The 13,657-nt window shown below is 42.7% G+C and overlaps 1 protein-coding gene across 1 annotated transcript in view; it reads left to right on the forward strand.

The window, feature by feature from the left end:
* The first annotated feature begins 7,638 nt into the window (after positions 1-7,638).
* Positions 7,639-13,657, forward strand: part of LOC121285023 (paternally-expressed gene 3 protein-like) — a 48,616-nt gene continuing 42,597 nt past the window's right edge. The window contains exon 1 of the mRNA XM_041201125.1: positions 7,639-7,756. The gene's annotated coding sequence lies outside the window, so the exon portion shown is untranslated. The remainder of the gene's footprint in view (positions 7,757-13,657) is intronic.

Here is a 13,657-nt window from a genome sequence, read left to right on the forward strand (position 1 = left end):
ACAGACTCGAAACGTCAACTGTATCCCTCTCCGCAGATGCTGTCAGACCTGCTGAGTTTTTCCAGGTATTTTTGTTTTTGTTCTAGATTTCCAGCCTCCGCAGTATTTTGCTTTTATCTTATATGAGGTAAAGTATGTTTTTCCTTCTTGTTGATTCCCTCACCACCTGTTGCTGACCCAGTCTAGCAGCTATGACATTTAGGACTCGGCCAGCTCGGTCAATAGTGGTGCTACTGAGCCGCCCTTGGTGATGGACATTGAAGTTGCCCACCCAGAGTACATTCTGCACCCTTGCCACTCTCAGTGCTTCTTCCAAGTGGTGTTCAACATGGGAGTAGCACCGCTTCATCATCTAAGGGAGGACGGTACGTGGTAATCAGCAGGAGGTTTCCTTGTCCATATTTGATCTGATTCTATGAGACTTCATGAGGCCTGGAGTATATGTTTAGGACTCTCAGAGCAACTCCCTCCTGACTGTATACCACTGTGCCACCACCTCTGCTGGGCCTGTGCTGCCGGTGGGACAGGACATACCCAGTGATGGTGGTGTCTGGGACATTTTCTGTAAGGTATGATTCTGTGAGGATGACTATGTCAGGCTGTTGCTTGACTAGGCTGTGAAGCAGCTCTCCCAGTTTTGGCACTAGCGCCCAGATGTTAATAAGGAGGACTTTGTAGGTCGATAGGGCTGAGATTGCCATTGTCGTTTCCAGTGCCTGGGTCAATGCCGGGTGGTCCGTCCGGTTTCATTCCTTTTTTGTGACTTGAATTGAAGAGATCAAGAATGACTTGCAAATCTGGTGCAGAGTGGGCAAAGATACTGAAGTCATTCACAAACTGTAGATCATGTATATCTATGGTGGTCAGTTTATTGTTGGCAGGGAGATGACTGAAGTTGAGTTTTCCAGTATTTAATACTGACGTGAGGGCAGTTGATTTTTGATGAGGTGAATAGACGCTGTCAGGTAGATTGTAAATAGTATGGGGGCTATTACGCAACCTTGCTTGACACCAGTCTGGATTTTGAATGTATCTGTTTCAGATCTCCCACTCAAGACAGTTGCAGTCCTATCACCATGAAGCAATTATAGGATTGTGATGACGTTTCTTGGACATCCAAATCTTTGGAGCACAATCCATAGAGCCTCATGATTTACTGAGTTAAGTGTTTTGGTCAGGTCAGTGAATGCAATGAACAGTTCCTGGTGGTGTTCTCGATATTTTTCGTGGATTTGTCTAGCAACAAAGACCATATCTCATGTTCCCCTGGAATGTCTAAAGCTATACTGTGTCTTTGGGAGGATTTCCTGAGCCACAGGAGGTAGGTGAATCAGGAGAAGGTGTGTCAGGATTTTCCTTGCTATGGACTAGAGAGAAATACTCCAATAGTTTCCACAGCCTGATTTTTCTCCCCTTCTTGAAGATAGTCACAATTGTCGCATTCCTGTGCTTTTTTTTAACTTCACCAAACCACTAACCCCTTAGTGACCTATCTCTTCACTTCAAGAATTGTAAAACCTAATTAAAAATTCATGTTTACTAACAGGGCCCCAGACTTGCCGGCACCCAACTCACAAAAAAACTCTAAATTAAACTAGACCCAGGTTTCTCACCATTCTTAACACACAAATACAAAATATAGATTAAACTTAAAGTTATACTTTGTGGCTCCTAACAATGCATGTTTCTAAACCCCCTTTCATGTGTGGTCAGTTTAAAGAAACAGCAGACTTCCATGGGTACAAGAATAAAGAAAATTACTTATTCACACACTCACCCTGAAAAGGTCTAAGCACTATTTCATTCGCACACCACACACTCAAGAAAGAAACAATTAAAGATAGTGCACTTCTGCAAATGTTAAACCAAAAGAATAGTTAATGGTTCTTGTATTTGGCTTGTTGTAGGTGCAAGTCCAGTAGAGTTTTTTTTTACCACTTTTCAATTGTAGTTCTAATGCATCCAAAACGGCTGAAGTCAGATATCTGGATTGTTTCAAAATTGCTTCGAAGAGATGCATGTTCAGCAAGTTACAAAATTAGGCATTTTTGGCTTCTGTCTCAGGAGGTCAAATTTTTTTACAGATAGAATTGGATTTAGGAGTCAGTCTGGGAGGCTTTTTAAGACTTTACAGCCTTCCATTTTCCTTAAAAGGCAAAGATGACACTGGCTTTTCTCCAACTGCTGTCTCTTTGGTGTTTTTCTGTACACTGCCCTGGTTTCTCTGGGTCTTTAGACAAAACTTGTTATAGCAAGCTGGTTTTGATCACATGATCAATACTGGCATCATCCAACCAAATGGTTTGGAGGTCCAAAGCCATCAGTACACAGGAGATAGAGAGTGGCCTTTCCACACTTAATTGGTGGATAACTGGTCTTGCCAACTTTTCTTTGTTGAAGTGGAAAGCTGAAGACATAGGGCAAAATTTTTAGCTCAGCGGGCAGGCCTGTGTCCGATCTGCTCAAGCGTAAAGTGACACGCGTTGATGTCAGGCGGGCATCCCGATGTCAATGCGCAGTCGCGCACTATTTCATTTGGCAGGCATGCACCGGAGTTGGCAGTGCGCCTGCCGACAATTTAAAATCTGTTAAGGCCATTAAAAAGATAATTGAACAAAATTTTTCACTGCCTGTCCAACCTTACGGTTGGCAGGCAGGCGAAAAGGCCAAGCAGCCTTTGTACTTTTTAGGAAACCTCATCCACAGGCCGGACGAGGTTTCCTAAAGCAAATAAAAATAAAGTAAAAGATTTAAAATTTAATTAATAACATGTCCCTGCTCATGTGACAGAGTCATATGAGGGGACATGTTTTATTACATTTTTCATTTCTTAATTTTTTTAACACTTTTCACAGAGCTGCCTTAGGAGATCATTAAGTGTGCACTCGTTTCCGCAGAGGCAGCGCTGAATGCTGGCGTTTCACGCTAGGCAGGCCTTAAATGGCATCTGGTAGATAACTGGTCTCGCTAACTTTTCTTTGTTGAAGTGGAAACCCGAAGACATAGGGCAAAATTTTTATCCCACCTGGGATTGCACTCGGACCTGGAAGCCCTCATACAGGCAATGACCTCAGGTGGTCAGTGCCAGTGTGGGAGATGGAGGAGGCACCCAGCATCCTACCTAGGTGCCTGCCCATCAATGGCGAGCAGGGAGATCCAGAGCGACCTCATGTTGACACACGAGCTGCTTGTCTCTGTGGGCTCCTCTCAGGGCTCTCTGGATTATGGCAGCGGCTCCTCTGTCAGTGACTGTGGCATCTGATGAGGCTGCAATGACTGGGGAGATGCCAGACATGGCACTGGCCGCTCCCTCCCAGGCAGGGCCAGCACAAGCTCCACTGGCCAGAACATGACCACCAAGGTCATCAAGGCCAACAAGACAACAGAGTCAGCAGGCTGTCTCCAATGCCAGTGCCAGTGAGGGGGGGCCCAGCAGTTGTAAATATAAATTTAAGGCACCATGAGCACAAGAGGGACTGTTCACAGGTGACCTTCTGTTCTGTAATGTTTTATTTATGCTTACTGGTGTGGAAATGAACACCAGAGATGGTAATGTTAATTTGTTGTAAGTGTGAAAATTACGTAAATTTTGTTTTTGTCGTAATGGCCTGAGTATGTTTCACCTTTTTTTTGGTGGTGGGTACACCAGTATGTAATGCTGGATGTGAGTGGCTCTAAACTTTATGATACAGGCACTGAGTGGACATTGGGTTCAAATGAAAGGGTCATTTCATACATCCGGAGTGGAGGCAGCAGCCCTGGCACGAGGTGGAAGCGGATCTTTAGCAGCCTAGCTGAAGGAGCTTTGGATCAAGGTATCCCTGGTGTCCCTGCCTCTCTAAAGGATATAGAGGTCTGCCTCTACACTCTCAGCATTCTCCTCAATGTGCTCCTCTTCCAACTCTCCACTGGATCCATCCTCTGTGGCCTGTGGAGCTGCCTCAAAATCCTCCTACTCCAGTGGGTCCCCCCTTGCCAGTACCAGATTGTGGAGAGTACAGTGTGCAACCACTATCAGTGACACCTGCTCTGGGGGGTATTGTAATGTTCCCCCTGAACCATTCAGGCATAGGAAGCATATCTTCGGAAGACCTATGGTCCTCTCTATAGCTGTCCTTTTGGATGCGCGACTCCTATTATAATGCTGCTCTGCCTCTGTTCTTGGGTGGTGGAGAGGCATCATAAGCCACCGTTTCAATGGATAGCCCTTGTCACCCATCCATCCAGTTAGGCTGGAGCACTGAATAGTCTTGGCACCTGGGAGTATCTGAGGATATGCACATGGTGGGAGCTGCCAGGGTACCTTGCACAAACTTGCAGAATATACACCTTGAGGTCACAAACTATCTGGACATTCATCGAGCGGAATCCCTTCCTGTCGATAAAGGCACCCGGCTGACCCACTGGCGCTTTGATGGCCACATGTGTGTAGTAGACCTGAAGATTGCACGCATGTGGGATGATGTCAGGATGCTTGCCCGATGTAATCTCATACAATTTTACACCGATCGGGTCAGGAGCCTGCCCGGCCCCAAGGCATAAAATTCTTCCTTCGGAGTACATTAATTCTGTGTTTTGAGTAAGTTTTGAACAATGACTGGTGTGAATGCCACATAGATATTGTCTGGATATGTTCACTAAAGTGGGAGCCCAGCCATGTCATTCAGTGTGGAACTTTCAGGAAGCTTGAGATATTCTATGTTGAAGCTACAAAGATCACCTAATTCTTGGCAACCATCTTAGCAGTTTATCAGTGCCCATTTTAAATAAAAGAGGTTTCTGGAACAGAGTCCATATTTAAAGTTATGAGTAGGACATGCCTTCACTACGCATGACACACGGATTCTACCATAGGGAATTGGGGGATAGCCTAGAAAGTTATAAGCTGCCATTGTGGAGTCACAGTTGAGTTGTTGAAAATGTTCTTTCCAGACATTGTCATCCTTAAGAAGAGAAACACCATCCTGTGAGTCAAGGGAATACGTCCATTTGAGCTCAGTCTATAGATAGCCCTGGTGTCATGTTGGTCAGCGTAATTGTTGGATCTGTTGGGATTTCTATTTACCACATGTTCTCTGTCTTCTGGATTTGTCTTTGGGTATTTGCCTTGAGTTGTTGAAATGCTGCCTTCTTGACTTGCAATCTTGGGTTGTTCTGCCAGGCAATGAATGCGGTTTGTTTTTGTTTTATGAGGTCATATATTTCACACATTATTTTCATCAAACCAACCCTGGTGATGACTCTGCTCGAACCCAGTGGTCTGGGCACAAGAGTCTAGTACAGCTGATTTTATTTGATTGCGCTGGTCTGGAATTGAATTGAATATGTGAAGATTTTCTAGATTGGTCGCAAGCTGGACTGGGAATTCCTCTCTTTGGTTGGGCTGCTTTAGGTCTGAGACATTAACCTTCTTCCTCTTGGACTTTTGGGCCTTGTGATGTCTTGGTTCCAGGTGGATGTTCACCACCAATAGAACAAGTCTAAGATCTATGCAACAAGCATCAGTGCCCTTCATGGATCAAATGGTACACACATCACTTAGATCTTTGACCCGAACAATGACAATCCAAGAGGTGCTAATGCTTTGATCTAGGATGCCTGCATATGGCTTTGTATTTGTCCTTCTGGCGAAAGAGGGTGTTTGTTATAATGAGGTCATACTGAGCGCACTTTGTCAGTAGGAAGATGCCATTTTCATTGGCTTTTCCAATCCCGTTTTCCCCAATGGTACCACTCCAGACATAGGAGCCATGGCCAACACTGGCATTAAGGTCCTCCAAAAGAATGATCTTTTCTTCATTTGGAATGGCACCCAGGACTTCACCAAGGTCAGAATTGAACTTTTCCTTAACGTCTTCCTCAGAGTTCAGGGTCAGGGCATGTGCACAGATGATGGTAGCATATTGGTTATGGCTGAGCTGCAGGTGAAGTGTCATGAGTCTTTCAATTGGGGAGTTTTGGCATTGCATCCAAGATCCAAGAACAAAGGGACCTAGGTGTTTGTGTCCGTAGATCTCTGAAGGCGGAGGGGCATGTTAGTGGGGTGGTGAAAAAGGCATATGGGACACTTGCCTTTATCAGTCGAGGCATAGATTACAAAAGTAGGAAGGTCATGTTGTAATTGTATAGAACCTTGGTGAGGCCACAGTTGGAGTACTGTGTGCAATTCTGGTCGCCACATTATAGGAAGGATGTGATTGCACTGGAGGGGGTGCAGAGGAGATTCACCGGGATGTTGCCTGGAATGAAACATTTAAGTTGTGAAGAGAGGTTGGATAGACTTGGGTTGTTTTCATTGGAGCAGAGAAGACTGAGGGGTGACCTGATCGTGGTGTACAACATTATGAGGGGCATGGACAGGGTGGATAGGGAGCAGCTGTTCCCCTTAGTTGAAGGGTCAGTCACAAGGGGACATTAGTTCAAGGTGAGAGGCAGGAGGTTTATGGGGGATGTGAGGAAAAACTTTTTTACCCATAGGGTGGTGACGGTCTGGAATGCACTGCCTGGTAGGGTGGTGGAGGCGGTTTGCCTTACATCCTTTAAATAGTACCTGGATGAGCACTTGGCACGTCAGACATTCAAGGCTATGGGCCAAGTGCTGGTAAATGGGATAGGTAGGTAGGTCAGGTGTTTCTCACATGTCGGTGCAGACTCAATGGGCTGAATGGCCTCTTCTGCACTGTGAGATTCTGTGATTCTGATTCTGTGATTCCATTTTGGTTGGCAAAACCAACTACATGGACACAAGGGTCATTGTCAATCTTTCCTTTCCAGCAGGAGGTGTATCACCCAGTTTGTTTCTTCAGCTGGCACTCCCCAGAAAGGCAGAGCTGAGAGCATCAAAGTCAATTTGGAATAAAATCTTGATAGCTCACGTGATATGGTTACAGTTCTTTCCAGACAGTCATTCTTGAGATTATCCATGAGTGTTCTAACATTTCAAGTTGCAAAATGTAGTTTTCTTCCTATGACCACAAAGATGGTGATCATGTAATGAGAGGTTCCCCACCAGGTGAAAATGGGACAGCCTAATTTTAGGGCACCTCTCTAGCCCCATCCCCATTTTGGGTGAGCAGAGGGTATCCTGAAGAGGACTGCACAGTCCCAGATGCTGCTTTCCATCATGTGTGGCCCTACCGACAGCATTGCTCAAGGGATTGTTGGAGTAAACGAGCCTCACTGTCACATCAAGATGGTGATCTACAGATGGGTGTTTGGACATAACTTGCAGTAGAACACTGAAGTCTCAAAACCTGAATCTTTATTGCTATTTACTCAATATGCTGTAAGCCTGTGGGTGTGTATTAATTGAGTTTTCTGATTAGGAGGGAAAACTGGAATGAGCATGTTCTCTCATTTATCCCAGGCAAGTTTTTTCAAAACTGATCAGTGACATTGATTGTTTACCAGACAGCTCTTGAGTGCCAAAAAAGGTGGGGTTGGGGGTTGTTGTGGAAGAAAATTATACTGAAATATTAACATTCAATAATTGCATTTAACCTGTGGTACTCTGCATTCTTTACAGTACAAACCAAACCTCAGCATTGTCAGCACCAGGCTGAACTCTTCCCAGAGGTATGATGATACCTGCCCAGTTTTCAGGTTGCAATCAGACGAAGAGAGACCCCAGGAGGAGGTAGCATGTCGCCGAGTAGATTTTGTACCAGGTTCTTGCCGCATCATGAAAGAGTTGTTTGCTGACAAAAGACCTGCTAACTGTTCATACCAGTCGTCGAATATGATCTGTGAGATTAAGGTATGTATTTTTGATCAAGCATTTCATGCATCCACACAAAATGTTTGAAAAGAATATTTGTGCAATAAGACTGGTGGAATGAATAGTCAGGTTTGCATTGAATTTTTTAGTTGAAAAACCAATTTGAAAAGTGCAGGACAATAAAGATTGAAAATACTAAAAGAGAAGAGTAGTTAAATTAATAGTTAGGCAATAATAGGGAATGGCAAATAAGACTCAGTGAATAGCTCTTTGATTGCTCGTGTAAGCAAGAAGGGCTGAACGGCCTCCTGTTTTGTAAAATTCTATGATTCTCTCATGCATGAGTTTTAAAACCCTGATGATCACAGGAGGAGAGACTGAGGGAAATAAAGAGTTTTTTTTTATTCTTCATGGGATGGGGGTCACTGGCTCAGCCGGCATTTATTGCCCTTGTTCAGAGGGCACATTGCTGTGGGTCTGGAGTCAAATATAGGCCAAACCTGGTAAGGACAGCAGATTTTCTTCCCTAAAGGACATTAGCGAACCAGATGGGTTTTTATGACAATTGGCAGTGGTTTCATTGTTATCATTTTAATTCCAGACTTTTATTGGATTCAAATTCCACCAGCTGCCATGGTGGGATTCGAACCCGGGACCCCAGAGCATTACCGGCTTACCCGTCCAGTGACAATATCAGAACGCCACCACCTCCCTTATGTTCTGACATTCTGGGAGAAAATGAGTTGAGAGATTATACAATAAATCTTGATTTTGATATAAAATTCCCATCAGTATTTGCTTCTGGTCTGAGCAGACTGCATGGATGTTTGAAACTGGCCTCCTTTTGGCTGCAGATCACCCCTAAAGTACTCACTGTATTTAGCTAGAATGCAGAAAGATGTGCAAATCTATATTTCCCAACACAGAGGGCACTGCCTGTGTCCACAAAGTTGTAAGAATCATCAGAGCCCTTGGGTCCTTGATCTATGCTGATCTTATCCAGGTCTTCAGTGAGGAGGAGTGACGATTTTACACAACATTTTCAGGTTAGAGAGGGAGACCACAAACCAGAAATTCCTCTCTCTTTTCCCTTCCCCCAACCTGTTTGCTGTCCGGTGACCACCGTTTGGAATTGTGTGTGTGGATGTCAGAGTAAGTACAGGGTTGCGTCTGCATGTTGACTTGCAGGCTTATACATGAAAATTGTCCATTTGGGTTGCTGATTTCATATACACTTACTCCAATTTGAATTACTGGCTTAAAGAGAGGAAATCAAGCAGAAAAAAAATGTTTTCTCTTAAAATATCTTTTCACATTATTTAGTATGTTTCAAAATCAGTATATGAATTTAAGATGTATGTTCCCCTAGCCTACATTCCACTTATTTTCTACTAATTTGCTCCCTCTTTTTTGTTCTGCATCTTCTGAAATGATTGGCATCCTGCTGGAGTATGGTTCTTCTGCAAGTGGCTACTTATCATGCATAAACCTTTAAAGTGAGCATGTAATATTTGGCTGCAGAGCACCACAGTGTGACTCTGAACTTGTCCTCAGTTTGAAATCCACATACACGCACAATAAAATTTCTGTTATCTGGTACTCTACCAACCGGAATTCTCTATTAACTGGAATTCTGGGATTTGGATTTTTGGGTCTATTTTTTTGCCTGGAGGTGACCTCGCTCCGGTCTCAGCTTTCCAATACTCTGCAGCACCATCTCCCCTCAGCGTCACTCACTCAATTCGTGTGCTCCTGCACCTCTCAAGACCTCAACACTCATGGGATCATCCTGGAGCTTTCTGACTGCAGAAAAGCGGAATTCACCTTGTATCTTAGTTAACTAGTATATTTGATTACCTGGCATCTCCCATTCCTGGAACATGCTGGATAAGAGATTTTCCTGTACTTCCATCATGGGTCAATGGGTATTGATAAGGAATGGGAACAGTGGCTAATTTTAAATTCCTTAATTTGAGGCTTTCACGTTAATTTTTGCATCCTAACAGCTCTCCCATTGAGTTCAGCCAATTAAGCGCAGAATGGGAATTAAATACTGGATGTTTCTGGTTTGAATAGCTCAATTGCTCTCTGATCAATCCTTCACAGAGGAAGCATTGTAGTATTGATTCTAAATCTCGTCCTTTGATTTTATTTTTTGTTGTTGCTTTCTTTAAGAACTACAATCCAGAAAAACCTCAAATGACCTGTCGCCATGACCTATGCAGTGAGTTATCCTCTGTAGTGGTAGGATTATACAATGAAGATGTGGGTGTTAAACATTGGCAGAAGTTTAAATCCACAGTGGAAGTTATGGCATTTATTAATCTAGAACTGCTAACAGATTGGAGGACCTATCACCATGGTTACTGCTTTATACGTTGCCTCAGCCATGATGGAAGAAAAATATCGCAGCTTCTTATTCTGCCTCCAGTGTTGCGTGCAGATGGCAATTCTCCAAACAAGCTAGCAAATGAACAAGCACTAAATGTGAATATTTTACTCTTAGATTCTGTGTCCAGGCATCATTTTTATAGAGTTTTGCCAAAAACTATTAATACATTCATAAATCTGAACACCAACGTGTTTAAAACTGGACATGTATTTGACTTTGAGTTGGTTCAAGGTTTAAAAAGCAGAACATTTGAGTCTCTCCAAGCTCTGTTCGGTGGAGAGTCATTCAGTCCACTTAAACCATTTAGTTCATTTGTGCTACCGCCAAAGGCTGTGGATTTCAACAAGACACTTGGACATTTTAAAGAATTTGGATATGAGATTTTATATTTGGAGGACATGTGTTGGAAATGGGACTGGGGTTTGGTGAAAGAGCTGAAAGCTCTTAACAAAAAGGCACCATTCTCAGAAAGAGTAAAGTTGTTCTTGGAGGCAGTCAAAAGAAGCGGAATTGATAGGGTGGATGTTTCATACTCTAGCTGTGATATTCTTCAAGAAAATGGGGTCAAGGATATGTTCCATGGACCTGCTGCTATATGTTACAATGGTATCCATCAACATACCTACCTCCTACAGTATATTGAATACTTTATCACTCGTTTCTCTTATCTGCAAAAGCCTCTATTCAGTTTTCTTATGTTGGATACCAATCATGAAGATACAGGCCTCAGGTTAAAGCAAATGGATGAAGATCTAGCCAAACATGTATCTTTCTTATCTGATCAACAAAACACTGTGACCTTCATTCTTTCAGATCATGGCAATAATTACGGGCAGTTTGTTTCAATGACAACAGAATCCCAAGTCGAGGTATTCCACACTGCACTATTCATGATTGTCCCAGACACAGCAGCTTTTATACTGGGTGAAAGGAAAATCCAATCTTTGCATGCAAACCAGCACAGGTTGATCAGCCTTCTTGACATTCATCATACGTTACAAGGCCTATTGCCATCTGTTGGAGCTAAAGAAGAGAAAGATTTGAAATATGGAATGAATGCAGATGGGTTACTGAGCCCAGTTTCCCTAGGTAGGACCTGCAACAGTATTCCCAGGATACCTCCAAGCTTTTGCATTTGTCAAAACTTTGAAAAACCAGCACTAAGTGATTCTAGTTTTGCTTTATATGCTGAATTTGCACTTGGTCAGATGAACCATGAAATCCTTCAACAACAGAGAACTGCAAAAAATTCTCACAAAGGCCATAAGGCCTGTCAAAGATTAATTGGTGTTCGATTTGACAATGTGAAAATTCGTGAAGAACACAGAAATGAGACCATTGTGAAACTTGATCTCTATGTAAAGGCTTCAGAAAGTACAGGTCACTATGAAGAAAAGTACTTAGTGGTCATAGACTTCCATTCTCAGGTGGATGCTGCAATGACTTTAGTAGGATTTGACCGCTTGACCCCATACCGTCCTTATGAGGTTTGTGCTGATAGTGACGTTGATTTAAGGTTATGCATCTGTGATTTAGAAAATGGTCATGAAGCATCAACTTCGTATTGGAAGAATGTTTTGACCTCATCAATCTCTTGGACTGAAACTAACTTCAGCTCAATTCATGAGTCTTGTTTGTATCTCATCAAAAGACAGTATATTTCAGGCATTGTTCTGGCTGTGGGTAATGTTTGTCCACATATGCAGTATGACATTGAATTTGACTTCCTGACTGTAAACATGTACTCTTCATCTGTAATGCCTGTAAATGTGACACTTTGGCCAGGAACAGAGGAACTCCTCACTGTTGGGTTTCAGAAAGCTAAGCAAAAACCTTGGAAATATAAGTATTCTTTGAAATATAGAGCATTCCCAGTGTAGGAAAAGAGCACACTGAGGTTAATTCTTATTGTTCACCAACAGGAAGAAAAGTGTATGGCCTGCAATGGCTACTCAGGGTCAAATGTAAATTCTGATGATATATAGGTAGGGCTACAATTGGAACTATTGTATGAGTGCATTGCTTCTTGGTGTTTAAGAAAAAACAAAAGGCAAGATCCATGATAGGATGGGAGGCAGGAGAGATGAAATAACAAAAGGGTGATGGTGGAAGGCCAAAGAAGATGGTAATGGGAAATACTAGATCTAGACTAAAAGTATGGATGTGCCTTTAAAGTAGAGAGTATCTCCTGAGATGGTGTAATATAGTTATATATACTATAGGGATTTGGACTCTGTACTAAACCTCAGAGTAAGAAAGTTTTTGTTGATTAATAACCATACTGGCAAAAGGGATAATCACTAAATGAGAATGCAAACTAACAAGGTTTATTGGATAATAAAAATTAATTCTTAACATTTTGCAAGTCAAGGCATGACACAATGCACAAGCTCCATGCGTGTCTGTCTTTCCCATAGATCCCAGGACTTATTGGGTCTTCTCTTCTTTGTCTCTTGAACCTGGCCTCTTGACTCACAACATCCTTCAAGATTTTAGCTTAGCCAACTTAACTCTAACATACATACAGATCCCTTCGCAGCTGTAAGACTTCAACTCCAGTGGATCCTTTTAGCTTCTGTCTGCCTTAACTGCTGAAGTTACATACCTCATAGCTGCCTTCTGAATGTTATCTCTCTCTTCCTCTTTCTCTCTCTCTCACTATCCGTCTCTCTATCTCTATGCCTCTCTCTATCTATCTCTCTATCCCTCTATCCTTCTCTCTCTCGATCCTTTTCTCTCTATCCCCCTCTCTATCTCTCTCTCTCTCTATCTCTGTCTCTCTCTCTTTCCCTATCCCTCTCTCTATCTTTCTGTATCCCTCTCTCTCTCCACCACAAGGCAATTACTTTAGCCCTGGCAATCCTGTCTATACTGGACTCACTGATCATAATACTGAATTCTTATAGCAATCCTCAACCTTAGTCACTAGCTAAGTTTAATATTATGTTCTCAAAGCAACCTCTTAGCCCTTGACAACTAACCATTGATTGTCAATGGCCTAAGCAAATGCTAGCTTCCTGGCAAGTGCTGTCCAGGCAAGTACCCTATTTCTAAAACTCTCTCTTGACAAATGCTCCCCAGCAAGTATCATGTGACAAATGCCAATCCTCGGCAAGTGCAAAGACCTCAGTGATGTACCCCTATTTTTATACCTTTTTTGCAGATAGTTTTGCAACATTTAGCCCACGTATATGTACCTGTATCAACACAATCAACTACCTCTAACCCAATATTTGCAACTCTTGACCAACTGGAAGAGTACTACTAACTTCTCCACAACAACCTGACCTTAATTTGTATCTCTTAACCGGAGGTTCTTGGAACATTCTTCTAGCCAATCAGCTTTGCACCCTTGACTTTCCTTCTAACTGCTAAACTATAATGTGTATCTTTTGATCCGAGGTCCTAGGACATCTAATCTTCAGGCCATCTTCCTGGCTAATCATCATTGTAGCTTTGGCTTCTGTTTACTGCTAAGCCAAACTTACTAGAGCCCAAATGTGCAAATATGCCCTAGTTATAACTCCAGTTCACGCCATGTGTTTTTC

Source organism: Carcharodon carcharias, chromosome 1 (genome assembly GCF_017639515.1).
Source record: "Carcharodon carcharias isolate sCarCar2 chromosome 1, sCarCar2.pri, whole genome shotgun sequence".
Classification (NCBI taxonomy): domain Eukaryota; kingdom Metazoa; phylum Chordata; class Chondrichthyes; order Lamniformes; family Lamnidae; genus Carcharodon; species Carcharodon carcharias.